Raw genomic sequence first — 27500 nt, 5'->3', positions numbered from 1 at the left:
TGGTAAAAAGTTTTATCCAAGAGATAATTCAAGGTTGCTGTGAATAAAAGTGCATGTCTCAGTACATCTGCCACAGCAGTGGTCTGTAACTGCTAGACAAAAGAGGGAGATGCACCACTTACCTGGTGGCACTCATGGCGCTTCTTTTAATTAGTGGCATGACGCACGTGGGATGTAGCGTCAGATCGGCTTATATAAAATGCATCCAAAAATCAAGTCAGTCTGGTTCTAGAAACCCTGCCCAAAGTTCGCATATCACCTTCATGTGGCATAAAACAGGACTCACGCAAATTTATCTTCTCAGGTAATCAGTCAAAAAACTATATGAACATATTTGTAGTCGGCAGGATTTGAACCTGCGCGGGGAAACCCCAATTGATTTCTAGTCCATCGCCTTAACCACTCGGCCACGACTACTCAGACGTTGATTTTTGATGAGAATCAAACACCTTTTCTTATAGCACCATGATCAAGATCAGTGATTATCCCTCTGGAAAACATCTCAGAAAATAGAAACAAATTTCCAGGTCCCAGTAAAATGTAAAAATCTGATTTAAAGTCATCATCAATGGGAATCATGCACAGTTTAAGACTTTTACCTCTTTATAAGGCGGATTTGGAGTGGGTCCATTCCAAAAACATCCTGAAAATTACTCTGAAAATGCTGAAAACACTGAACAAATTAATTTCCACGTAAAAAAGACTTGCTGTTCATATGATCAGGCTTTTGGGCGTCTTTTAACCACATCAAGTTTCCAAAAATGCCAAGCGGTTAACTAAAATAAGCATATCATTTTTCAGGTGTTTTTCATTTAGAAGAGCTCCATACTTATAATACAATTCAATGGCAAGGTTAGGAAAACTCCTTCAATGTTCCTGAGAGACTTTTGGTGCATTTTGTGAGCTACAAAGAAAAGCCACAAAAACAGACTCAAAAGATGCCCAAAACAATTTTAGAGAAACACCACCAAAAATGTTTACAAACCGCTGTAGGAAATTCTGAAAAACACAAGAAAAGATGATTCAGGAAGAAAACGCCAACATTTCCTGAAGCCATTTCAGCTTCAAATCCTTGTCAGTTTCATACACCTGGAAAAAGTGTTATGTGAACATTGACATAAATCAAAGGGTATGGTTGCTTTGCGTGACACAGTTCGTAAGAGTGCTGTAACTTAAAGTCAATTTTAAGTTTCCGTAATCCTGCTTTAAAGGTAGATTTGGCCATAGAACTCAAAGTGATCACTCCATGGATGCTTGGAACATTCAAATCTTTGTTTTGCATGTTGATTTTAACTTTCTCTTTTTATCTTTTTATGTTAAACCTTTGGCACAGGAGAACTCAGTGTAAGTGCAAAAACTGAAACACATGTACAAAGAGCTGCCCAGGTTCCACTGAGATTTGAACTCAGATCGCTGGATTCAGAGTCCAGAGTGCTAACCATTACACCATGGAACCACACGCACAAAAAATAACTGGCTGCAGTTTTTTTGTGCTAAAAAGCACATATGAACTCATGAATCATGGTGAAAAAAGGCTCTAAAGCTGTAGTGCAAATCTACAATTAATACACAATGGTAAATTAATATCTCCTAAACTTTATTTCCACAAGTGTGCCAAGAGTTCCATGATATCTCAACAATGACAGTTTTAAATGTTGATGAAAAGTGGCTAGTAAATAGAGTGTTGGATCTGTTACTTGGAAAAAGGGTAAGAAAAAAATAACTGCAAAACTTATACTGTTAGAAAGCTGTTCATCCAGAAGTGGCTAAAAAATTTTCATTGTGTGGTAAAAAGTTTTATCCAAGAGATAATTCAAGGTTGCTGTGAATAAAAGTGCATGTCTCAGTACATCTGCCACAGCAGTGGTCTGTAACTGCTAGACAAAAGAGGGAGATGCACCACTTACCTGGTGGCACTCATGGCGCTTCTTTTAATTAGTGGCATGACGCACGTGGGATGTAGCGTCAGATTGGCTTATATAAAATGCATCCAAAAATCAAGTCAGTCTGGTTCTAGAAACCCTGCCCAAAGTTCGCATATCACCTTCATGTGGCATAAAACAGGACACACGCAAATTTATCTTCTCAGGTAATCAGTCAAAAAACTATATCAACATATTTGTAGTCGGCAGGATTTGAACCTGCGCGGGGAAACCCCAATTGATTTCTAGTCCATCGCCTTAACCACTCGGCCACGACTACTCAGACGTTGATTTTTGATGAGAATCAAACACCTTTTCTTATAGCACCATGATCAAGATCAGTGATTATCCCTCTGGAAAACATCTCAGAAAATAGAAACAAATTTCCAGGTCCCAGTAAAATGTAAAAATCTGATTTAAAGTCATCATCAATGGGAATCATGCACAGTTTAAGACTTTTACCTCTTTATAAGGCGGATTTGGAGTGGGTCCATTCCAAAAACATCCTGAAAATTACTCTGAAAATGCTGAAAACACTGAACAAATTAATTTCCACGTAAAAAAGACTTGCTGTTCATATGATCAGGCTTTTGGGCGTCTTTTAACCACATCAAGTTTCCAAAAATGCCAAGCGGTTAACTAAAATAAGCATATCATTTTTCAGGTGTTTTTCATTTAGAAGAGCTCCATACTTATAATACAATTCAATGGCAAGGTTAGGAAAACTCCTTCAATGTTCCTGAGAGACTTTTGGTGCATTTTGTGAGCTACAAAGAAAAGCCACAAAAACAGACTCAAAAGATGCCCAAAACAATTTTAGAGAAACACCACCAAAAATGTTTACAAACCGCTGTAGGAAATTCTGAAAAACACAAGAAAAGATGATTCAGGAAGAAAACGCCAACATTTCCTGAAGCCATTTCAGCTTCAAATCCTTGTCAGTTTCATACACCTGGAAAAAGTGTTATGTGAACATTGACATAAATCAAAGGGTATGGTTGCTTTGCGTGACACAGTTCGTAAGAGTGCTGTAACTTAAAGTCAATTTTAAGTTTCCGTAATCCTGCTTTAAAGGTAGATTTGGCCATAGAACTCAAAGTGATCACTCCATGGATGCTTGGAACATTCAAATCTTTGTTTTGCATGTTGATTTTAACTTTCTCTTTTTATCTTTTTATGTTAAACCTTTGGCACAGGAGAACTCAGTGTAAGTGCAAAAACTGAAACACATGTAGAGCTGCCCAGGTTCCACTGAGATTTGAACTCAGATCGCTGGATTCAGAGTCCAGAGTGCTAACCATTACACCATGGAACCACACGCACAAAAAATAACTGGCTGCAGTTTTTTTGTGCTAAAAAGCACATATGAACTCATGAATCATGGTGAAAAAAGGCTCTAAAGCTGTAGTGCAAATCTACAATTAATACACAATGGTAAATTAATATCTCCTAAACTTTATTTCCACAAGTGTGCCAAGAGTTCCATGATATCTCAACAATGACAGTTTTAAATGTTGATGAAAAGTGGCTAGTAAATAGAGTGTTGGATCTGTTACTTGGAAAAAGGGTAAGAAAAAAATAACTGCAAAACTTATACTGTTAGAAAGCTGTTCATCCAGAAGTGGCTAAAAAATTTTCATTGTGTGGTAAAAAGTTTTATCCAAGAGATAATTCAAGGTTGCTGTGAATAAAAGTGCATGTCTCAGTACATCTGCCACAGCAGTGGTCTGTAACTGCTAGACAAAAGAGGGAGATGCACCACTTACCTGGTGGCACTCATGGCGCTTCTTTTAATTAGTGGCATGACGCACGTGGGATGTAGCGTCAGATCGGCTTATATAAAATGCATCCAAAAATCAAGTCAGTCTGGTTCTAGAATAATGTAAAAATCTGATTTAAAGTCATCATCAATGGGAATCATGCACAGTTTAAGACTTTTACCTCTTTATAAGGCGGATTTGGAGTGGGTCCATTCCAAAAACATCCTGAAAATTACTCTGAAAATGCTGAAAACACTGAACAAATTAATTTCCACGTAAAAAAGACTTGCTGTTCATATGATCAGGCTTTTGGGCGTCTTTTAACCACATCAAGTTTCCAAAAATGCCAAGCGGTTAACTAAAATAAGCATATCATTTTTCAGGTGTTTTTCATTTAGAAGAGCTCCATACTTATAATACAATTCAATGGCAAGGTTAGGAAAACTCCTTCAATGTTCCTGAGAGACTTTTGGTGCATTTTGTGAGCTACAAAGAAAAGCCACAAAAACAGACTCAAAAGATGCCCAAAACAATTTTAGAGAAACACCACCAAAAATGTTTACAAACCGCTGTAGGAAATTCTGAAAAACACAAGAAAAGATGATTTAGGAAGAAAACGCCAACATTTCCTGAAGCCATTTCAGCTTCAAATCCTTGTCAGTTTCATACACCTGGAAAAAGTGTTATGTGAACATTGACATAAATCAAAGGGTATGGTTGCTTTGCGTGACACAGTTCGTAAGAGTGCTGTAACTTAAAGTCAATTTTAAGTTTCCGTAATCCTGCTTTAAAGGTAGATTTGGCCATAGAACTCAAAGTGATCACTCCATGGATGCTTGGAACATTCAAATCTTTGTTTTGCATGTTGATTTTAACTTTCTCTTTTTATCTTTTTATGTTAAACCTTTGGCACAGGAGAACTCAGTGTAAGTGCAAAAACTGAAACACATGTAGAGCTGCCCAGGTTCCACTGAGATTTGAACTCAGATCGCTGGATTCAGAGTCCAGAGTGCTAACCATTACACCATGGAACCACACGCACAAAAAATAACTGGCTGCAGTTTTTTTGTGCTAAAAAGCACATATGAACTCATGAATCATGGTGAAAAAAGGCTCTAAAGCTGTAGTGCAAATCTACAATTAATACACAATGGTAAATTAATATCTCCTAAACTTTATTTCCACAAGTGTGCCAAGAGTTCCATGATATCTCAACAATGACAGTTTTAAATGTTGATGAAAAGTGGCTAGTAAATAGAGTGTTGGATCTGTTACTTGGAAAAAGGGTAAGAAAAAAATAACTGCAAAACTTATACTGTTAGAAAGCTGTTCATCCAGAAGTGGCTAAAAAATTTTCATTGTGTGGTAAAAAGTTTTATCCAAGAGATAATTCAAGGTTGCTGTGAATAAAAGTGCATGTCTCAGTACATCTGCCACAGCAGTGGTCTGTAACTGCTAGACAAAAGAGGGAGATGCACCACTTACCTGGTGGCACTCATGGCGCTTCTTTTAATTAGTGGCATGACGCACGTGGGATGTAGCGTCAGATCGGCTTATATAAAATGCATCCAAAAATCAAGTCAGTCTGGTTCTAGAATAATGTAAAAATCTGATTTAAAGTCATCATCAATGGGAATCATGCACAGTTTAAGACTTTTACCTCTTTATAAGGCGGATTTGGAGTGGGTCCATTCCAAAAACATCCTGAAAATTACTCTGAAAATGCTGAAAACACTGAACAAATTAATTTCCACGTAAAAAAGACTTGCTGTTCATATGATCAGGCTTTTGGGCGTCTTTTAACCACATCAAGTTTCCAAAAATGCCAAGCGGTTAACTAAAATAAGCATATCATTTTTCAGGTGTTTTTCATTTAGAAGAGCTCCATACTTATAATACAATTCAATGGCAAGGTTAGGAAAACTCCTTCAATGTTCCTGAGAGACTTTTGGTGCATTTTGTGAGCTACAAAGAAAAGCCACAAAAACAGACTCAAAAGATGCCCAAAACAATTTTAGAGAAACACCACCAAAAATGTTTACAAACCGCTGTAGGAAATTCTGAAAAACACAAGAAAAGATGATTCAGGAAGAAAACGCCAACATTTCCTGAAGCCATTTCAGCTTCAAATCCTTGTCAGTTTCATACACCTGGAAAAAGTGTTATGTGAACATTGACATAAATCAAAGGGTATGGTTGCTTTGCGTGACACAGTTCGTAAGAGTGCTGTAACTTAAAGTCAATTTTAAGTTTCCGTAATCCTGCTTTAAAGGTAGATTTGGCCATAGAACTCAAAGTGATCACTCCATGGATGCTTGGAACATTCAAATCTTTGTTTTGCATGTTGATTTTAACTTTCTCTTTTTATCTTTTTATGTTAAACCTTTGGCACAGGAGAACTCAGTGTAAGTGCAAAAACTGAAACACATGTAGAGCTGCCCAGGTTCCACTGAGATTTGAACTCAGATCGCTGGATTCAGAGTCCAGAGTGCTAACCATTACACCATGGAACCACACGCACAAAAAATAACTGGCTGCAGTTTTTTTGTGCTAAAAAGCACATATGAACTCATGAATCATGGTGAAAAAAGGCTCTAAAGCTGTAGTGCAAATCTACAATTAATACACAATGGTAAATTAATATCTCCTAAACTTTATTTCCACAAGTGTGCCAAGAGTTCCATGATATCTCAACAATGACAGTTTTAAATGTTGATGAAAAGTGGCTAGTAAATAGAGTGTTGGATCTGTTACTTGGAAAAAGGGTAAGAAAAAAATAACTGCAAAACTTATACTGTTAGAAAGCTGTTCATCCAGAAGTGGCTAAAAAATTTTCATTGTGTGGTAAAAAGTTTTATCCAAGAGATAATTCAAGGTTGCTGTGAATAAAAGTGCATGTCTCAGTACATCTGCCACAGCAGTGGTCTGTAACTGCTAGACAAAAGAGGGAGATGCACCACTTACCTGGTGGCACTCATGGCGCTTCTTTTAATTAGTGGCATGACGCACGTGGGATGTAGCGTCAGATCGGCTTATATAAAATGCATCCAAAAATCAAGTCAGTCTGGTTCTAGAAACCCTGCCCAAAGTTCGCATATCACCTTCATGTGGCATAAAACAGGACTCACGCAAATTTATCTTCTCAGGTAATCAGTCAAAAAACTATATGAACATATTTGTAGTCGGCAGGATTTGAACCTGCGCGGGGAAACCCCAATTGATTTCTAGTCCATCGCCTTAACCACTCGGCCACGACTACTCAGACGTTGATTTTTGATGAGAATCAAGCACCTTTTCTTATAGCACCATGATCAAGATCAGTGATTATCCCTCTGGAAAACATCTCAGAAAATAGAAACAAATTTCCAGGTCCCAGTAAAATGTAAAAATCTGATTTAAAGTCATCATCAATGGGAATCATGCACAGTTTAAGACTTTTACCTCTTTATAAGGCGGATTTGGAGTGGGTCCATTCCAAAAACATCCTGAAAATTACTCTGAAAATGCTGAAAACACTGAACAAATTAATTTCCACGTAAAAAAGACTTGCTGTTCATATGATCAGGCTTTTGGGCGTCTTTTAACCACATCAAGTTTCCAAAAATGCCAAGCGGTTAACTAAAATAAGCATATCATTTTTCAGGTGTTTTTCATTTAGAAGAGCTCCATACTTATAATACAATTCAATGGCAAGGTTAGGAAAACTCCTTCAATGTTCCTGAGAGACTTTTGGTGCATTTTGTGAGCTACAAAGAAAAGCCACAAAAACAGACTCAAAAGATGCCCAAAACAATTTTAGAGAAACACCACCAAAAATGTTTACAAACCGCTGTAGGAAATTCTGAAAAACACAAGAAAAGATGATTCAGGAAGAAAACGCCAACATTTCCTGAAGCCATTTCAGCTTCAAATCCTTGTCAGTTTCATACACCTGGAAAAAGTGTTATGTGAACATTGACATAAATCAAAGGGTATGGTTGCTTTGCGTGACACAGTTCGTAAGAGTGCTGTAACTTAAAGTCAATTTTAAGTTTCCGTAATCCTGCTTTAAAGGTAGATTTGGCCATAGAACTCAAAGTGATCACTCCATGGATGCTTGGAACATTCAAATCTTTGTTTTGCATGTTGATTTTAACTTTCTCTTTTTATCTTTTTATGTTAAACCTTTGGCACAGGAGAACTCAGTGTAAGTGCAAAAACTGAAACACATGTACAAAGAGCTGCCCAGGTTCCACTGAGATTTGAACTCAGATCGCTGGATTCAGAGTCCAGAGTGCTAACCATTACACCATGGAACCACACGCACAAAAAATAACTGGCTGCAGTTTTTTTGTGCTAAAAAGCACATATGAACTCATGAATCATGGTGAAAAAAGGCTCTAAAGCTGTAGTGCAAATCTACAATTAATACACAATGGTAAATTAATATCTCCTAAACTTTATTTCCACAAGTGTGCCAAGAGTTCCATGATATCTCAACAATGACAGTTTTAAATGTTGATGAAAAGTGGCTAGTAAATAGAGTGTTGGATCTGTTACTTGGAAAAAGGGTAAGAAAAAAATAACTGCAAAACTTATACTGTTAGAAAGCTGTTCATCCAGAAGTGGCTAAAAAATTTTCATTGTGTGGTAAAAAGTTTTATCCAAGAGATAATTCAAGGTTGCTGTGAATAAAAGTGCATGTCTCAGTACATCTGCCACAGCAGTGGTCTGTAACTGCTAGACAAAAGAGGGAGATGCACCACTTACCTGGTGGCACTCATGGCGCTTCTTTTAATTAGTGGCATGACGCACGTGGGATGTAGCGTCAGATCGGCTTATATAAAATGCATCCAAAAATCAAGTCAGTCTGGTTCTAGAATAATGTAAAAATCTGATTTAAAGTCATCATCAATGGGAATCATGCACAGTTTAAGACTTTTACCTCTTTATAAGGCGGATTTGGAGTGGGTCCATTCCAAAAACATCCTGAAAATTACTCTGAAAATGCTGAAAACACTGAACAAATTAATTTCCACGTAAAAAAGACTTGCTGTTCATATGATCAGGCTTTTGGGCGTCTTTTAACCACATCAAGTTTCCAAAAATGCCAAGCGGTTAACTAAAATAAGCATATCATTTTTCAGGTGTTTTTCATTTAGAAGAGCTCCATACTTATAATACAATTCAATGGCAAGGTTAGGAAAACTCCTTCAATGTTCCTGAGAGACTTTTGGTGCATTTTGTGAGCTACAAAGAAAAGCCACAAAAACAGACTCAAAAGATGCCCAAAACAATTTTAGAGAAACACCACCAAAAATGTTTACAAACCGCTGTAGGAAATTCTGAAAAACACAAGAAAAGATGATTCAGGAAGAAAACGCCAACATTTCCTGAAGCCATTTCAGCTTCAAATCCTTGTCAGTTTCATACACCTGGAAAAAGTGTTATGTGAACATTGACATAAATCAAAGGGTATGGTTGCTTTGCGTGACACAGTTCGTAAGAGTGCTGTAACTTAAAGTCAATTTTAAGTTTCCGTAATCCTGCTTTAAAGGTAGATTTGGCCATAGAACTCAAAGTGATCACTCCATGGATGCTTGGAACATTCAAATCTTTGTTTTGCATGTTGATTTTAACTTTCTCTTTTTATCTTTTTATGTTAAACCTTTGGCACAGGAGAACTCAGTGTAAGTGCAAAAACTGAAACACATGTAGAGCTGCCCAGGTTCCACTGAGATTTGAACTCAGATCGCTGGATTCAGAGTCCAGAGTGCTAACCATTACACCATGGAACCACACGCACAAAAAATAACTGGCTGCAGTTTTTTTGTGCTAAAAAGCACATATGAACTCATGAATCATGGTGAAAAAAGGCTCTAAAGCTGTAGTGCAAATCTACAATTAATACACAATGGTAAATTAATATCTCCTAAACTTTATTTCCACAAGTGTGCCAAGAGTTCCATGATATCTCAACAATGACAGTTTTAAATGTTGATGAAAAGTGGCTAGTAAATAGAGTGTTGGATCTGTTACTTGGAAAAAGGGTAAGAAAAAAATAACTGCAAAACTTATACTGTTAGAAAGCTGTTCATCCAGAAGTGGCTAAAAAATTTTCATTGTGTGGTAAAAAGTTTTATCCAAGAGATAATTCAAGGTTGCTGTGAATAAAAGTGCATGTCTCAGTACATCTGCCACAGCAGTGGTCTGTAACTGCTAGACAAAAGAGGGAGATGCACCACTTACCTGGTGGCACTCATGGCGCTTCTTTTAATTAGTGGCATGACGCACGTGGGATGTAGCGTCAGATCGGCTTATATAAAATGCATCCAAAAATCAAGTCAGTCTGGTTCTAGAAACCCTGCCCAAAGTTCGCATATCACCTTCATGTGGCATAAAACAGGACTCACGCAAATTTATCTTCTCAGGTAATCAGTCAAAAAACTATATGAACATATTTGTAGTCGGCAGGATTTGAACCTGCGCGGGGAAACCCCAATTGATTTCTAGTCCATCGCCTTAACCACTCGGCCACGACTACTCAGACGTTGATTTTTGATGAGAATCAAACACCTTTTCTTATAGCACCATGATCAAGATCAGTGATTATCCCTCTGGAAAACATCTCAGAAAATAGAAACAAATTTCCAGGTCCCAGTAAAATGTAAAAATCTGATTTAAAGTCATCATCAATGGGAATCATGCACAGTTTAAGACTTTTACCTCTTTATAAGGCGGATTTGGAGTGGGTCCATTCCAAAAACATCCTGAAAATTACTCTGAAAATGCTGAAAACACTGAACAAATTAATTTCCACGTAAAAAAGACTTGCTGTTCATATGATCAGGCTTTTGGGCGTCTTTTAACCACATCAAGTTTCCAAAAATGCCAAGCGGTTAACTAAAATAAGCATATCATTTTTCAGGTGTTTTTCATTTAGAAGAGCTCCATACTTATAATACAATTCAATGGCAAGGTTAGGAAAACTCCTTCAATGTTCCTGAGAGACTTTTGGTGCATTTTGTGAGCTACAAAGAAAAGCCACAAAAACAGACTCAAAAGATGCCCAAAACAATTTTAGAGAAACACCACCAAAAATGTTTACAAACCGCTGTAGGAAATTCTGAAAAACACAAGAAAAGATGATTCAGGAAGAAAACGCCAACATTTCCTGAAGACATTTCAGCTTCAAATCCTTGTCAGTTTCATACACCTGGAAAAAGTGTTATGTGAACATTGACATAAATCAAAGGGTATGGTTGCTTTGCGTGACACAGTTCGTAAGAGTGCTGTAACTTAAAGTCAATTTTAAGTTTCCGTAATCCTGCTTTAAAGGTAGATTTGGCCATAGAACTCAAAGTGATCACTCCATGGATGCTTGGAACATTCAAATCTTTGTTTTGCATGTTGATTTTAACTTTCTCTTTTTATCTTTTTATGTTAAACCTTTGGCACAGGAGAACTCAGTGTAAGTGCAAAAACTGAAACACATGTACAAAGAGCTGCCCAGGTTCCACTGAGATTTGAACTCAGATCGCTGGATTCAGAGTCCAGAGTGCTAACCATTACACCATGGAACCACACGCACAAAAAATAACTGGCTGCAGTTTTTTTGTGCTAAAAAGCACATATGAACTCATGAATCATGGTGAAAAAAGGCTCTAAAGCTGTAGTGCAAATCTACAATTAATACACAATGGTAAATTAATATCTCCTAAACTTTATTTCCACAAGTGTGCCAAGAGTTCCATGATATCTCAACAATGACAGTTTTAAATGTTGATGAAAAGTGGCTAGTAAATAGAGTGTTGGATCTGTTACTTGGAAAAAGGGTAAGAAAAAAATAACTGCAAAACTTATACTGTTAGAAAGCTGTTCATCCAGAAGTGGCTAAAAAAATTTCATTGTGTGGTAAAAAGTTTTATCCAAGAGATAATTCAAGGTTGCTGTGAATAAAAGTGCATGTCTCAGTACATCTGCCACAGCAGTGGTCTGTAACTGCTAGACAAAAGAGGGAGATGCACCACTTACCTGGTGGCACTCATGGCGCTTCTTTTAATTAGTGGCATGACGCACGTGGGATGTAGCGTCAGATCGGCTTATATAAAATGCATCCAAAAATCAAGTCAGTCTGGTTCTAGAAACCCTGCCCAAAGTTCGCATATCACCTTCATGTGGCATAAAACAGGACTCACGCAAATTTATCTTCTCAGGTAATCAGTCAAAAAACTATATGAACATATTTGTAGTCGGCAGGATTTGAACCTGCACGGGGAAACCCCAATTGATTTCTAGTCCATCGCCTTAACCACTCGGCCACGACTACTCAGACGTTGATTTTTGATGAGAATCAAACACCTTTTCTTATAGCACCATGATCAAGATCAGTGATTATCCCTCTGGAAAACATCTCAGAAAATAGAAACAAATTTCCAGGTCCCAGTAAAATGTAAAAATCTGATTTAAAGTCATCATCAATGGGAATCATGCACAGTTTAAGACTTTTACCTCTTTATAAGGCGGATTTGGAGTGGGTCCATTCCAAAAACATCCTGAAAATTACTCTGAAAATGCTGAAAACACTGAACAAATTAATTTCCACGTAAAAAAGACTTGCTGTTCATATGATCAGGCTTTTGGGCGTCTTTTAACCACATCAAGTTTCCAAAAATGCCAAGCGGTTAACTAAAATAAGCATATCATTTTTCAGGTGTTTTTCATTTAGAAGAGCTCCATACTTATAATACAATTCAATGGCAAGGTTAGGAAAACTCCTTCAATGTTCCTGAGAGACTTTTGGTGCATTTTGTGAGCTACAAAGAAAAGCCACAAAAACAGACTCAAAAGATGCCCAAAACAATTTTAGAGAAACACCACCAAAAATGTTTACAAACCGCTGTAGGAAATTCTGAAAAACACAAGAAAAGATGATTCAGGAAGAAAACGCCAACATTTCCTGAAGCCATTTCAGCTTCAAATCCTTGTCAGTTTCATACACCTGGAAAAAGTGTTATGTGAACATTGACATAAATCAAAGGGTATGGTTGCTTTGCGTGACACAGTTCGTAAGAGTGCTGTAACTTAAAGTCAATTTTAAGTTTCCGTAATCCTGCTTTAAAGGTAGATTTGGCCATAGAACTCAAAGTGATCACTCCATGGATGCTTGGAACATTCAAATCTTTGTTTTGCATGTTGATTTTAACTTTCTCTTTTTATCTTTTTATGTTAAACCTTTGGCACAGGAGAACTCAGTGTAAGTGCAAAAACTGAAACACATGTACAAAGAGCTGCCCAGGTTCCACTGAGATTTGAACTCAGATCACTGGATTCAGAGTCCAGAGTGCTAACCATTACACCATGGAACCACACGCACAAAAAATAACTGGCTGCAGTTTTTTTGTGCTAAAAAGCACATATGAACTCATGAATCATGGTGAAAAAAGGCTCTAAAGCTGTAGTGCAAATCTACAATTAATACACAATGGTAAATTAATATCTCCTAAACTTTATTTCCACAAGTGTGCCAAGAGTTCCATGATATCTCAACAATGACAGTTTTAAATGTTGATGAAAAGTGGCTAGTAAATAGAGTGTTGGATCTGTTACTTGGAAAAAGGGTAAGAAAAAAATAACTGCAAAACTTATACTGTTAGAAAGCTGTTCATCCAGAAGTGGCTAAAAAAATTTCATTGTGTGGTAAAAAGTTTTATCCAAGAGATAATTCAAGGTTGCTGTGAATAAAAGTGCATGTCTCAGTACATCTGCCACAGCAGTGGTCTGTAACTGCTAGACAAAAGAGGGAGATGCACCACTTACCTGGTGGCACTCATGGCGCTTCTTTTAATTAGTGGCATGACGCACGTGGGATGTAGCGTCAGATCGGCTTATATAAAATGCATCCAAAAATCAAGTCAGTCTGGTTCTAGAAACCCTGCCCAAAGTTCGCATATCACCTTCATGTGGCATAAAACAGGACTCACGCAAATTTATCTTCTCAGGTAATCAGTCAAAAAACTATATGAACATATTTGTAGTCGGCAGGATTTGAACCTGCACGGGGAAACCCCAATTGATTTCTAGTCCATCGCCTTAACCACTCGGCCACGACTACTCAGACGTTGATTTTTGATGAGAATCAAACACCTTTTCTTATAGCACCATGATCAAGATCAGTGATTATCCCTCTGGAAAACATCTCAGAAAATAGAAACAAATTTCCAGGTCCCAGTAAAATGTAAAAATCTGATTTAAAGTCATCATCAATGGGAATCATGCACAGTTTAAGACTTTTACCTCTTTATAAGGCGGATTTGGAGTGGGTCCATTCCAAAAACATCCTGAAAATTACTCTGAAAATGCTGAAAACACTGAACAAATTAATTTCCACGTAAAAAAGACTTGCTGTTCATATGATCAGGCTTTTGGGCGTCTTTTAACCACATCAAGTTTCCAAAAATGCCAAGCGGTTAACTAAAATAAGCATATCATTCTTCAGCTGTTTTTCATTTAGAAGAGCTCCATACTTATAATACAATTCAATGGCAAGGTTAGGAAAACTCCTTCAATGTTCCTGAGAGACTTTTGGTGCATTTTGTGAGCTACAAAGAAAAGCCACAAAAACAGACTCAAAAGATGCCCAAAATAATTTTAGAGAAACACCACCAAAAATGCTTACAAACCACTGTAGGAAATTCTGAAAAACATAAGATGATTCAGGAAGATGATTCAGGAAGAAAACGCCAACATTTCCTGAAGCCATTTCAGCTTCAAATCCATGTCAGTTTCATACACCTGGAAAAAGTGTTATGTGAACATTGACATAAATCAAAGGGTATGGTTGCTTTGCGTGACACAGTTCGTAAGAGTGCTGTAACTTAAAGTCAATTTTAAGTTTCCGTAATCCTGCTTTAAAGGTAGATTTGGCCATAGAACTCAAAGTGATCACTCCATGGATGCTTGGAACATTCAAATCTTTGTTTTGCATGTTGATTTTAACTTTCTCTTTTTATCTTTTTATGTTAAACCTTTGGCACAGGAGAACTCAGTGTAAGTGCAAAAACTGAAACACATGTACAAAGAGCTGCCCAGGTTCCACTGAGATTTGAACTCAGATCGCTGGATTCAGAGTCCAGAGTGCTAACCATTACACCATGGAACCACACGCACAAAAAATAACTGGCTGCAGTTTTTTTGTGCTAAAAAGCACATATGAACTCATGAATCATGGTGAAAAAAGGCTCTAAAGCTGTAGTGCAAATCTACAATTAATACACAATGGTAAATTAATATCTCCTAAACTTTATTTCCACAAGTGTGCCAAGAGTTCCATGATATCTCAACAATGACAGTTTTAAATGTTGATGAAAAGTGGCTAGTAAATAGAGTGTTGGATCTGTTACTTGGAAAAAGGGTAAGAAAAAAATAACTGCAAAACTTATACTGTTAGAAAGCTGTTCATCCAGAAGTGGCTAAAAAATTTTCATTGTGTGGTAAAAAGTTTTATCCAAGAGATAATTCAAGGTTGCTGTGAATAAAAGTGCATGTCTCAGTACATCTGCCACAGCAGTGGTCTGTAACTGCTAGACAAAAGAGGGAGATGCACCACTTACCTGGTGGCACTCATGGCGCTTCTTTTAATTAGTGGCATGACGCACGTGGGATGTAGCGTCAGATCGGCTTATATAAAATGCATCCAAAAATCAAGTCAGTCTGGTTCTAGAAACCCTGCCCAAAGTTCGCATATCACCTTCATGTGGCATAAAACAGGACTCACGCAAATTTATCTTCTCAGGTAATCAGTCAAAAAACTATATGAACATATTTGTAGTCGGCAGGATTTGAACCTGCGCGGGGAAACCCCAATTGATTTCTAGTCCATCGCCTTAACCACTCGGCCACGACTACTCAGACGTTGATTTTTGATGAGAATCAAACACCTTTTCTTATAGCACCATGATCAAGATCAGTGATTATCCCTCTGGAAAACATCTCAGAAAATAGAAACAAATTTCCAGGTCCCAGTAAAATGTAAAAATCTGATTTAAAGTCATCATCAATGGGAATCATGCACAGTTTAAGACTTTTACCTCTTTATAAGGCGGATTTGGAGTGGGTCCATTCCAAAAACATCCTGAAAATTACTCTGAAAATGCTGAAAACACTGAACAAATTAATTTCCACGTAAAAAAGACTTGCTGTTCATATGATCAGGCTTTTGGGCGTCTTTTAACCACATCAAGTTTCCAAAAATGCCAAGCGGTTAACTAAAATAAGCATATCATTTTTCAGGTGTTTTTCATTTAGAAGAGCTCCATACTTATAATACAATTCAATGGCAAGGTTAGGAAAACTCCTTCAATGTTCCTGAGAGACTTTTGGTGCATTTTGTGAGCTACAAAGAAAAGCCACAAAAACAGACTCAAAAGATGCCCAAAACAATTTTAGAGAAACACCACCAAAAATGTTTACAAACCGCTGTAGGAAATTCTGAAAAACACAAGAAAAGATGATTCAGGAAGAAAACGCCAACATTTCCTGAAGCCATTTCAGCTTCAAATCCTTGTCAGTTTCATACACCTGGAAAAAGTGTTATGTGAACATTGACATAAATCAAAGGGTATGGTTGCTTTGCGTGACACAGTTCGTAAGAGTGCTGTAACTTAAAGTCAATTTTAAGTTTCCGTAATCCTGCTTTAAAGGTAGATTTGGCCATAGAACTCAAAGTGATCACTCCATGGATGCTTGGAACATTCAAATCTTTGTTTTGCATGTTGATTTTAACTTTCTCTTTTTATCTTTTTATGTTAAACCTTTGGCACAGGAGAACTCAGTGTAAGTGCAAAAACTGAAACACATGTACAAAGAGCTGCCCAGGTTCCACTGAGATTTGAACTCAGAGTCCAGAGTGCTAACCATTACACCATGGAACCACACACACAAAAAATAACTGGCTGCAGTTTTTTTGTGCTAAAAAGCACATATGAACTCATGAATCATGGTGAAAAAAGGCTCTAAAGCTGTAGTGCAAATCTACAATTAATACACAATGGTAAATTAATATCTCCTAAACTTTATTTCCACAAGTGTGCCAAGAGTTCCATGATATCTCAACAATGACAGTTTTAAATGTTGATGAAAAGTGGCTAGTAAATAGAGTGTTGGATCTGTTACTTGGAAAAAGGGTAAGAAAAAAATAACTGCAAAACTTATACTGTTAGAAAGCTGTTCATCCAGAAGTGGCTAAAAAATTTTCATTGTGTGGTAAAAAGTTTTATCCAAGAGATAATTCAAGGTTGCTGTGAATAAAAGTGCATGTCTCAGTACATCTGCCACAGCAGTGGTCTGTAACTGCTAGACAAAAGAGGGAGATGCACCACTTACCTGGTGGCACTCATGGCGCTTCTTTTAACCCCTTCATGACCTTGCCATTTTTTGCAATTCTGACCAGTGTCCCTTTATGAGGTAATAACTCAGGAACGCTTCAACGGATCCTAGCGATTCTGAGATTGTTTTTTCGTGACATATTGGGCTTCATGTTAGTGGTAAACCAGAGAGTTATGTGACACAAAATAGTTAATAAATAACATTTCCCACATGTATACTTTACATCAGCACAATTTTGGAAACAAATTTTTTTTTTGCTAGGAAGTTATAAGGGTTAAAATTTGACCAGTGATTTCTCATTTTTACAACAAAATTTACAAAACCAATTTTTTTAGGGACCACCTCACATTTGAAGTCAGTTTGAGGGTTCTATATGGCTGAAAATACCCAAAAGTGACACCATTCTAAAAACTGCACCCCTCAAGGTGCTCAAAACCACATTCAAGAAGTTTATTAACCCTTCAGGTGTTTCACAGCAGCAGAAGCAACATGGAAGTAAAAAATGAACATTTAACTTTTTAGTCACAAAAATGATCTTTTAGCAACAATTTTTTTATTTTCCCAAGGGTAAAAGGAGAAACTGAACCACGGACTTTGTTGTCCAATTTGTCCTGAGTACGCTGATACCTCATATGTGGGGGTAAACCACTGTTTGGGCGCACGGCAGGGCTCGGAAGGGAAGGAGCGCCATTTGACTTTTTCAATGAAAAATTGGCTCCAATCTTTAGCGGACACCATGTCGCGTTTGGAGAGCCCCCGTGTGCCTAAACATTGGAGCTCCCCCACAAGTGACCCCATTTTGGAAACTAGACCCCCCAAGGAACTTATCTAGAAGCATAGTGAGCACTTTAAACCCCCAGATGCTTCACAAATTGATCCGTAAAAATGAAAAAGTACTTTTTTTTCACAAAAAAATTATTTTAGCCTCAATTTTTTCATTTTCACATGGGCAACAGGATAAAATGGATCCTAAATTTTGTTGGGCAATTTCTCCTGAGTACACCAATACCTCACATGTGGGGGTAAACTACTGTTTGGGCACATGGTAAGGCTCGGAAGGGAAGGAGCGCCATTTGACTTTTTGAATGAAAAATTATCTCCATCGTTAGCGGACACCATGTCACGTTTGGAAAGCCCCTGTGTGCCTAAACATTGGAGCTCCTCCACAAGTGACCCCATTTTGGAAACTAGACCCCCCAAGGAACTCATCTAGAGGCATAGTGAGCACTTTAAACCCCCAGGTGCTTCACAAATTGATCCGCAAAAATGAAAAAGTACTTTTTTTTCACACAAAATTTTTTTAGCCTCAATTCTTTCATTTTCACATGGGCAACAGGATAAAATGGATCCTAAAATTAGTTGGGCAATTTCTCCTGAGTATGCCGATACCTCATATGTGGAAGTAAACCACTGTTTGGGTGCACGGCAAGGCTCGGAAGGGGAGGCGTGCCATTTGACTTTTTGAATGGAAAATTAGCTCCAATCGTTAGCGGACACCATGTCGCGTTTGGAGAGCCCCTGTGTGCCTAAACATTGGAGCTCCCCTACAAGTGACCCCATTTTGGAAACTAGACCCCCCAAGGAACTTATCTAGATGCATAGTGAGCACTTATAACCCCCAGGTGCTTCACAGAAGTTTATAACGCAGAGCCGTGAAAAAAAAAAAAAATTTCTTTCCTAAAAAATGATTTTTAGCCCAGAATTTTTTATTTTCCCAAGGGTAATAGGAGAAATTGGACCCCAAATGTTGTTGTCCAGTTTGTCCTGAGTACGATGATACCCCATATGTGGGGGTAAACCACTGTTTGGGCGCACGGCAGAGCTCGGAAGGGAAGGCACGCCATTTGGCTTTTTGAATGGAAAATTAGCTCCAATCATTAGCGGACACCATGTCGCGTTTGGAGAGCCCCTGTGTGCCTAAACATTGGAGCTCCCGCACAAGTGAACCCATTTTGGAAACTAGACCTCCCAAGGAACTAATCTCGATGTGTGGTGAGCACTTTGAACCCCCAAGTGCTTCACAGAAGTTTATAACGCAGAGCCATGAAAATAAAAAATAATTTTTCTTTTCTCAAAAATGATATTTTAGCCCACAATTTTTTATTTTCCCAAGGGTAACAGGAGAAATTGGACCCCAAAAGTTGTTGTCCAGTTTCTCCTGAGTACGCTGATACCCCATATGTGGGGGTAAACCACTGTTTTGGCACACGTCGGGGTTCGGAAGGAAAGTAGTGACGTTTTGAAATGCAGACTTTGATGGAATGCTCTGCGGGCATCAGGTTGCGTTTGCAGAGTCCCTGATGTGCCTAAACAGTAGGAACTCCCCACAAGTGACTCCATTTTGGAAACTAGACCCCCAAGGGAACTTATCTAGATGTGTGGTGAGCACTTTGCACCCCCAAGTGCTTCACAGAAGTTTATAACGCAGAGCCGTGAAAATAAAAAATGTGTTTCCTTTCCTCAAAAATATTTTTTTAGCCCAGAATTTTTTTATTTCTGCAAGAGTAACAGGAGAAATTGGACCCCAAAAGTTGTTGTCCAGTTTCTCCTGAGTACGCTGATACCCCATATGTGGGGGTAAACCACTGTTTTGGCACACGTCGGGGTTCGGAAGGAAAGTAGTGACGTTTTGAAATGCAGACTTTGATGGAATGCTCTGCGGGCATCAGGTTGCGTTTGCAGAGTCCCTGATGTGCCTAAACAGTAGGAACTCCCCACAAGTGACTCCATTTTGGAAACTAGACCCCCAAGGGAACTTATCTAGATGTGTGGTGAGCACTTTGCACCCCCAAGTGCTTCACAGAAGTTTATAACGCAGAGCCGTGAAAATAATAAATGTGTTTCCTTTCCTCAAAAATATTTTTTTAGCCCAGAATTTTTTATTTTTGCAAGAGTAACAGGAGAAATTGGACCCCAAAAGTTGTTGTCCAGTTTCTCCTGAGTACGCTGATACCCCATATGTGGGGGTAAACCACTGTTTGGGCACATGCCGGGGCTCGGAAGGGAAGTAGTGACGTTTTGGAATGCAGACTTTGATGGAATGGTCTGCGGGCATCATGTTACGTTTGCAGAGCCCCTGATAGGCCTAAACAGTAGAAACCCCCCACAAGTGACCCCATTTTGGAAACTAGACCCCCCAAGGAACTTATCTAGATGTGTGGTGAGCACGTTCAACCCCCAAGTGCTTCACAGAAGTTTACAACGCAGAGCCGTGAAAATAAAAAATCATTTTTCTTTCCTCAAAAAAGATGTTTTAGCAAGCAATTTTTTATTTTCACAAGGGTAACAGGAGAATTTGGACCCCAATATTTGTTGCCCAGTTTGTTGTGAATACGCTGATACCCCATATGTGGGGGTAAACCACTGTTTGGGCACACGTCAGGGCTCGGAAGGGAAGTAGTGACATTTGAAATGCAGACTTTGATGGAATGGTCTGCGGGCGTCACATTGCATTTGCAGAGCCCCTGATGTGCCTAAACAGTAGAAACACCCCACAAGTGACCCCATTTTGGAAACTAGACCCCCGAAGGAACTTATCTAGATGTGTGGTGAGCACTTTCAACCCCCAAGTGCTTCACAGAAGTTTATAACGCAGAGCCGTGAAAATAAAAAATAATTGTTCTTTCCTCAAAAATTATGTTTTAGCAAGTAATTTTTTATTTTTGCAAGGGTGACAGGAGAAATTGGACCCCAACAGTTGTTGCCCAGTTTGTCCTGAGTACGCTGGTACCCCAAATGTGGGGGTAAACCACTGTTTGGGCGCATGTCGGGGCTTGGAAGGGCGGGAGCACCATTTGACTTTTTGAACGCAAGATTGGCTGGAATCAATGGTGGCGCCATGTTGCGTTTGGAGACCCCTGATGTGCCTAAACAGTGGAAACCCCTCAATTCTAACTTCAACACTAACCCCAACACACCCCTAATCCTAATCCCAACTGTAGCCATAACCCTAATCACAACCCTAACCCCAACACACCCCTAACCACAACCCTAACCGCAACACACCCGTAACCCTAATTCCAACCCTAATCCTAACCCTAATCCCAACCCTAACCACAACTGTAACCCCAACACACCCCTAACCCTATCCGTAACCCTAACCACAAGCCTAATCTTAACCCTATTTCAAACCCTAGCCCTAATTCCAACCCTAACTCTAATTCCAACCCTAACCCTAAGGCTATGTGCCCACGTTGTGGATTCGTGTGAGATCTTTCCGCACGATTTTTGAAAAATCTGCAGGTAAAAGGCACTGCGTTTTACCTGCGGATTTACAGCAGATTTCCAGTGTTTTTTTGTGCGGATTTCACCTGCGGATTCCTATTGAGGAACAGGTGTAAAATGCTGCGGAATCCGCACAAAGAATTGACATGCTGCGGAAAATACAATGCAGCGTTTCTGCACGGAATTTTCCGCACCATGGGCACAGCGGATTTGGTTTTCCTTAGGTGTACATGGTACTGTAAACCTGATGGAAAACTGCTTCGAATTCGCAGCGGCCAATCCGCTGCCAATCCGCTGCGGATCCGCGGCCGATCCGCTGCCGATCCTGTTGTGAATTTACTTTTTGCTCCCTCTAGTGGTTACTAGTTTTTTGACTCTGGTTTTTCTGTCATTCCTTTTATCCGCACCTGGGTCGTTAGTTAAGGGTGTTGCTATTTAAGCTCCCTGGACCTTCAGTTCAATGCCTGGCAACGTAGTTATCAGAGCTAGTCTGCTGTGCTCTTGTCTACTGATCCTGGTTCCAGTTATATCAGCTAAGTCCGCTTTTTGCTTTTTGCTATTTTGTTTTGGTTTTGTATTTTTGTCCAGCTTGTTCCAAATATATATCCTGACCTTTGCTGGAAGCTCTAGGGGGCTGGTGTTCTCCCCTCGGACCGTTAGACGGTTCGGGGGTTCTTGAATTTCCAGTGTGGATTTTGATAGGGTTTTTGTTGACCATATAAGTTACCTTTCTTTATTCTGCTATCAGTAAGCGGGCCTCTCTGTGCTAAACCTGGTTCATTTCTGTGTTTGTCATTTCCTCTTACCTCACCGTTATTATTTGTGGGGGGCTTCTATCCAGCTTTGGGGTCCCCTTCTCTGGAGGCAAGAAAGGTCTTTTGTTTTCCTCTACTAGGGGTAGCTAGATTCTCCGGCTGGAGCGTGTCATCTAGAATCAACGTAGGAATGATCCCCGGCTACTTCTAGTGTTGGCGTTAGGAGTAGATATATGGTCAACCCAGCTACCACTGCCCTATGAGCTGGATTTTTGTATTCTGCAGACTTCCACGTTCCTCTGAGACCCTCGCCATTGGGGTCATAACAGTTTGCCAGGCCAGTATTAAATGTTTAATGCATTGCAGAAGAGGGATTATAAGAAAGAAGATTCTGAGGTTTTTTTTTTTTTTTTTCCTTCTTCCCCTTTACCTCAGAGTGGCTATGCTTGCTGCAGACATGAATGTCCAGACCTTGATTACAAGTGTGGACCAGCTGGCTACTCGTGTGCAGGGCATACAAGACTATGTTATCAGTAATCCTAGGTCAGAACCTAAAATACCGATTCCTGAACTGTTTTCCGGAGACAGGTTTAAGTTTAGGAATTTTGTGAATAATTGTAAATTGTTTTTGTCCCTGAGACCCTGTTCATCTGGAGACTCTGCTCAGCAAGTAAAAATTGTTATTTCGTTCTTACGGGGCGACCCTCAGGATTGGGCTTTTTCGCTGGCGCCAGGAGATCCGGCATTGGCTGATATTAATGCGTTTTTTCTGGCGCTCGGTTTACTTTATGAGGAACCCAATCTTGAGATTCAGGCAGAAAAGGCCTTGCTGGCTATGTCTCAGGGGCAGGACGAGGCTGAAGTGTACTGCCAAAAATTTCGGAAATGGTCCGTGCTGACACATTGGAACGAGTGTGCACTGGCCGCTAATTTTAGAAATGGCCTTTCTGAAGCCATTAAGAATGTTATGGTGGGTTTTCCCATTCCCACAGGTCTGAATGATACTATGGCACTGGCTATTCAAATTGACCGGCGGTTGCGGGAGCGCAAAACCGCAAATTCCCTCATGGTGTTGTCTGAACAGACACCTAATTCGGTGCAATGTGATAGAAAAATCGCAAATTCCCTCATGGTGTTGTCTGAACAGACACCTGATTTAATGCAATGTGATAGAATCCTGACTAGAAATGAGCGGAAAATTCATGGACGCCGGAATGGCTTGTGCTACTACTGTGGTGATTCTACACATATTATCTCAGCATGCTCTAAACGTATAGCTAAGGTTGTTAGTCCTGTCACCGTTGGTAATTTGCAACCTAAATTTATTCTGTCTGTAACTTTGATTTGCTCACTGTCGTCTTTTCCTGTCTTGGCGTTTGTAGATTCAGGTGCTGCCCTGAGTCTTATGGATCTGTCATTTGCTAAGCACTGTGGTTTTACTCTTGAACCATTAGAAAATCCTATTCCTCTTAGGGGTATTGATGCTACGCCATTGGCAGCAAATAAACCGCAGTATTGGACACAGGTTACCATGTGCATGACTCCTGAACACCGCGAGGTGATACGTTTCCTGGTTTTACATAAAATGCATGATTTGGTTGTTTTAGGGCTGCCATGGTTACAGACCCATAATCCAGTCCTGGACTGGAAGGCTATGTCAGTCTCAAGTTGGGGCTGTCGTGGTATTCATGGGGATTCCCTGCCTGTGTCTATTGCTTCTTCTACGCCTTCGGAAGTTCCGGAGTATTTGTCTGATTATCAGGATGTCTTCAGTGAGTCTGAGTCCAGTGCACTGCCTCCTCATAGGGACTGTGACTGTGCTATAGATTTGATCCCAGGCAGTAAATTTCCTAAGGGAAGACTGTTTAATCTGTCGGTACCTGAACATACCGCTATGCGTTCATATATCAAGGAGTCTCTAGAGAAAGGACATATTCGTCCGTCTTCTTCCCCTCTTGGTGCGGGATTCTTTTTTGTGGCAAAAAAGGACGGATCTTTGAGACCTTGTATTGATTATCGGCTTTTAAATAAGATCACTGTCAAATTTCAGTATCCTTTACCGCTGTTGTCTGACTTGTTTGCCCGGATTAAAGGTGCCAAGTGGTTCACCAAGATAGATCTTCGTGGTGCGTACAACCTTGTGCGCATTAAGCAAGGTGATGAATGGAAAACCGCATTCAATACGCCCGAAGGTCATTTTGAGTACTTGGTGATGCCTTTTGGGCTCTCCAATGCGCCTTCAGTTTTTCAGTCCTTTATGCATGACATTTTCCGGAAGTATCTGGATAAATTTTTGATTGTTTATCTGGATGATATTTTGGTTTTTTCTGATAATTGGGATTCGCATGTGGAGCAGGTCAGGTTGGTCTTTAAAATTTTGCGTGAAAATTCTTTGTTTGTCAAGGGCTCAAAGTGTCTCTTTGGTGTACAGAAGGTTCCCTTTTTGGGGTTCATTTTTTCCCCTTCTGCTGTGGAGATGGACCCAGTCAAGGTCCGAGCTATTCTTGATTGGACTCAGCCCTCGTCAGTTAAGAGTCTACAGAAGTTCTTGGGTTTCGCTAACTTCTACCGTCGTTTTATCGCTAATTTTTCTAGCATTGTGAAACCTTTGACGGATATGACCAAGAAGGGCTCCGATGTAGCTAACTGGGCTCCTGCTGCCGTGGAGGCTTTCCAGGAGTTGAAACGCCGGTTTACTTCGGCGCCTGTTTTGTGCCAGCCCGATGTCTCACTTCCCTTTCAGGTTGAGGTGGATGCTTCAGAGATTGGAGCAGGGGCCGTTTTGTCGCAGAGAGGCCCTGGTTGCTCTGTTATGAAACCTTGTGCCTTTTTCTCTAGGAAGTTTTCGCCTGCCGAGCGAAATTATGATGTGGGCAATCGGGAGTTGTTGGCCATGAAATGGGCATTTGAGGAGTGGCGTCATTTGCTCGAGGGTGCTAAGCATCGTGTGGTGGTCTTGACTGATCACAAAAATCTGATGTATCTCGAGTCTGCTAAACGCCTTAATCCGAGACAGGCCCGCTGGTCATTGTTTTTCTCCCGCTTTGATTTTGTTGTCTCGTATTTACCAGGTTCAAAGAATGTGAAGGCCGATGCTCTTTCTAGGAGCTTTGTGCCTGATGCTCCTGGAGTCGCTGATCCTGTTGGTATTCTTAAAGATGGAGTTATCTTGTCAGCTATTTCTCCGGATCTGCGACGTGTGTTGCAGAGATTTCAGGCTGATAGGCCTGAGTCTTGTCCACCTGACAGACTGTTTGTCCCGGATAAGTGGACCAGCAGAGTCATTTCCGAGGTTCATTCCTCGGTGTTGGCAGGTCACCCGGGAATTTTTGGCACCAGAGATCTGGTGGCCAGGTCCTTTTGGTGGCCTTCCTTGTCAAGGGATGTGCGGTCATTTGTGCAGTCCTGTGGGACTTGTGCTCGAGCTAAGCCTTGCTGTTCTCGTGCCAGCGGTTTGCTCTTGCCCTTGCCTGTCCCGAAGAGACCTTGGACACATATCTCCATGGATTTCATTTCTGATCTTCCGCTATCCCAGGGCATGTCCGTTATCTGGGTGATATGTGATCGCTTCTCAAAGATGGTCCATTTGGTTCCTTTGCCTAAGCTGCCTTCCTCTTCCGATCTGGTTCCTGTGTTTTTCCAGAACGTGGTTCGTTTGCACGGCATCCCTGAGAATATTGTGTCAGACAGAGGATCCCAGTTCGTTTCCAGATTCTGGCGATCCTTTTGTAGTAGGATGGGCATTGATTTGTCGTTTTCGTCTGCTTTCCATCCTCAGACTAATGGACAGACGGAGCGAACCAATCAGACTTTGGAGGCTTATTTGAGGTGTTTTGTCTCTGCTGATCAGGACGATTGGGTGACATTCTTGCCGTTGGCTGAGTTTGCCCTTAATAATCGGGCTAGTTCCGCCACCTTGGTTTCGCCTTTTTTCTGCAACTCTGGTTTCCATCCTCGCTTTTCTTCGGGTCATGTGGAGCCTTCTGACTGTCCTGGGGTGGATTCTGTGGTGGATAGGTTGCAGCGGATCTGGAATCATGTGGTGGACAACTTGAAGTTGTCACAGGAGAGGGCTCAGCGCTTTGCCAACCGCCGCCGCGGTGTGGGTCCCCGACTACGCGTTGGGGATTTGGTATGGCTTTCTTCCCGCTTTGTTCCTATGAAGGTCTCCTCTCCCAAATTTAAACCTCGTTTTATTGGGCCTTACAAGATATTGGAAATCCTTAATCCTGTATCTTTTCGTCTGGATCTTCCTGTGTCGTTTGCTATTCACAATGTATTTCATAGGTCCTTGTTGCGGCGGTACATTGTGCCTATAGTTCCTTCTGCTGAGCCTCCTGCTCCGGTGTTGGTTGAGGGCGAGTTGGAGTACGTGGTGGAGAAGATCTTGGATTCTCGCCTCTCCAGGCGGAGGCTTCAGTACCTGGTCAAGTGGAAGGGCTATGGTCAGGAGGATAATTCCTGGGTGGTCGCCTCTGATGTTCATGCGGCCGATTTAGTTCGTGCCTTTCATGCCGCTCATCCTGATCGCCCTGGTGGTCGTGGTGAGGGTTCGGTGACCCCTCACTAAGGGGGGGGTACTGTTGTGAATTTACTTTTTGCTCCCTCTAGTGGTTACTAGTTTTTTGACTCTGGTTTTTCTGTCATTCCTTTTATCCGCACCTGGGTCGTTAGTTAAGGGTGTTGCTATTTAAGCTCCCTGGACCTTCAGTTCAATGCCTGGCAACGTAGTTATCAGAGCTAGTCTGCTGTGCTCTTGTCTACTGATCCTGGTTCCAGTTATATCAGCTAAGTCCGCTTTTTGCTTTTTGCTATTTTGTTTTGGTTTTGTATTTTTGTCCAGCTTGTTCCAAATATATATCCTGACCTTTGCTGGAAGCTCTATGGGGCTGGTGTTCTCCCCCCGGACCGTTAGACGGTTCGGGGGTTCTTGAATTTCCAGTGTGGATTTTGATAGGGTTTTTGTTGACCATATAAGTTACCTTTCTTTATTCTGCTATCAGTAAGCGGGCCTCTCTGTGCTAAACCTGGTTCATTTCTGTGTTTGTCATTTCCTCTTACCTCACCGTTATTATTTGTGGGGGGCTTCTATCCAGCTTTGGGGTCCCCTTCTCTGGAGGCAAGAAAGGTCTTTTGTTTTCCTCTACTAGGGGTAGCTAGATTCTCCGGCTGGAGCGTGTCATCTAGAATCAACGTAGGAATGATCCCCGGCTACTTCTAGTGTTGGCGTTAGGAGTAGATATATGGTCAACCCAGCTACCACTGCCCTATGAGCTGGATTTTTGTATTCTGCAGACTTCCACGTTCCTCTGAGACCCTCGCCATTGGGGTCATAACACGATCCGCTGCCGATCCGCGGCCGATCCGCGGCCGATCCGCTGCGGATCCGCTGCCAATCCGCTGCGGATCCGCGGCCGATCCGCTGCGGATCCGCTGCGGATCCGCGTCCGATCCGCTGCGGATCTGCGGCCGAT

The 27500-nt window shown here is 40.5% G+C and overlaps 16 non-coding genes across 16 annotated transcripts; all 16 read right to left on the bottom strand.

Annotated features, from left to right (window-relative positions):
* Window positions 1-335: 335 nt before the first annotated feature.
* On the bottom strand, window positions 336-417 carry TRNAS-AGA (transfer RNA serine (anticodon AGA)). The gene has a single exon. It is a non-coding gene; the product is annotated as a tRNA-Ser (tRNA).
* A 967-nt stretch (window positions 418-1384) lies between these two features.
* TRNAQ-CUG (transfer RNA glutamine (anticodon CUG)) lies at window positions 1385-1456 on the bottom strand. The gene has a single exon. It is a non-coding gene; the product is annotated as a tRNA-Gln (tRNA).
* A 664-nt stretch (window positions 1457-2120) lies between these two features.
* Window positions 2121-2202, bottom strand: TRNAS-AGA (transfer RNA serine (anticodon AGA)). The gene has a single exon. It is a non-coding gene; the product is annotated as a tRNA-Ser (tRNA).
* Window positions 2203-3165: 963 nt separating this feature from the next.
* TRNAQ-CUG (transfer RNA glutamine (anticodon CUG)) lies at window positions 3166-3237 on the bottom strand. The gene has a single exon. It is a non-coding gene; the product is annotated as a tRNA-Gln (tRNA).
* A 1407-nt stretch (window positions 3238-4644) lies between these two features.
* Window positions 4645-4716, bottom strand: TRNAQ-CUG (transfer RNA glutamine (anticodon CUG)). Its single transcript has one exon. It is a non-coding gene; the product is annotated as a tRNA-Gln (tRNA).
* A 1407-nt stretch (window positions 4717-6123) lies between these two features.
* On the bottom strand, window positions 6124-6195 carry TRNAQ-CUG (transfer RNA glutamine (anticodon CUG)). The gene has a single exon. It is a non-coding gene; the product is annotated as a tRNA-Gln (tRNA).
* A 664-nt stretch (window positions 6196-6859) lies between these two features.
* TRNAS-AGA (transfer RNA serine (anticodon AGA)) lies at window positions 6860-6941 on the bottom strand. The gene has a single exon. It is a non-coding gene; the product is annotated as a tRNA-Ser (tRNA).
* A 967-nt stretch (window positions 6942-7908) lies between these two features.
* TRNAQ-CUG (transfer RNA glutamine (anticodon CUG)) lies at window positions 7909-7980 on the bottom strand. The gene has a single exon. It is a non-coding gene; the product is annotated as a tRNA-Gln (tRNA).
* A 1407-nt stretch (window positions 7981-9387) lies between these two features.
* TRNAQ-CUG (transfer RNA glutamine (anticodon CUG)) lies at window positions 9388-9459 on the bottom strand. Its single transcript has one exon. It is a non-coding gene; the product is annotated as a tRNA-Gln (tRNA).
* A 664-nt stretch (window positions 9460-10123) lies between these two features.
* TRNAS-AGA (transfer RNA serine (anticodon AGA)) lies at window positions 10124-10205 on the bottom strand. Its single transcript has one exon. It is a non-coding gene; the product is annotated as a tRNA-Ser (tRNA).
* Window positions 10206-11172: 967 nt separating this feature from the next.
* On the bottom strand, window positions 11173-11244 carry TRNAQ-CUG (transfer RNA glutamine (anticodon CUG)). The gene has a single exon. It is a non-coding gene; the product is annotated as a tRNA-Gln (tRNA).
* A 664-nt stretch (window positions 11245-11908) lies between these two features.
* On the bottom strand, window positions 11909-11990 carry TRNAS-AGA (transfer RNA serine (anticodon AGA)). The gene has a single exon. It is a non-coding gene; the product is annotated as a tRNA-Ser (tRNA).
* A 967-nt stretch (window positions 11991-12957) lies between these two features.
* Window positions 12958-13029, bottom strand: TRNAQ-CUG (transfer RNA glutamine (anticodon CUG)). The gene has a single exon. It is a non-coding gene; the product is annotated as a tRNA-Gln (tRNA).
* Window positions 13030-13693: 664 nt separating this feature from the next.
* TRNAS-AGA (transfer RNA serine (anticodon AGA)) lies at window positions 13694-13775 on the bottom strand. Its single transcript has one exon. It is a non-coding gene; the product is annotated as a tRNA-Ser (tRNA).
* A 975-nt stretch (window positions 13776-14750) lies between these two features.
* Window positions 14751-14822, bottom strand: TRNAQ-CUG (transfer RNA glutamine (anticodon CUG)). The gene has a single exon. It is a non-coding gene; the product is annotated as a tRNA-Gln (tRNA).
* Window positions 14823-15486: 664 nt separating this feature from the next.
* Window positions 15487-15568, bottom strand: TRNAS-AGA (transfer RNA serine (anticodon AGA)). The gene has a single exon. It is a non-coding gene; the product is annotated as a tRNA-Ser (tRNA).
* Between the last annotated feature and the right edge of the window lie 11932 nt (window positions 15569-27500).

Source organism: Ranitomeya variabilis, chromosome 2 (genome assembly GCF_051348905.1).
Source record: "Ranitomeya variabilis isolate aRanVar5 chromosome 2, aRanVar5.hap1, whole genome shotgun sequence".
Classification (NCBI taxonomy): Eukaryota; Metazoa; Chordata; class Amphibia; order Anura; family Dendrobatidae; genus Ranitomeya; species Ranitomeya variabilis.
This window is presented reverse-complemented; position numbering and strand designations above follow the sequence as displayed.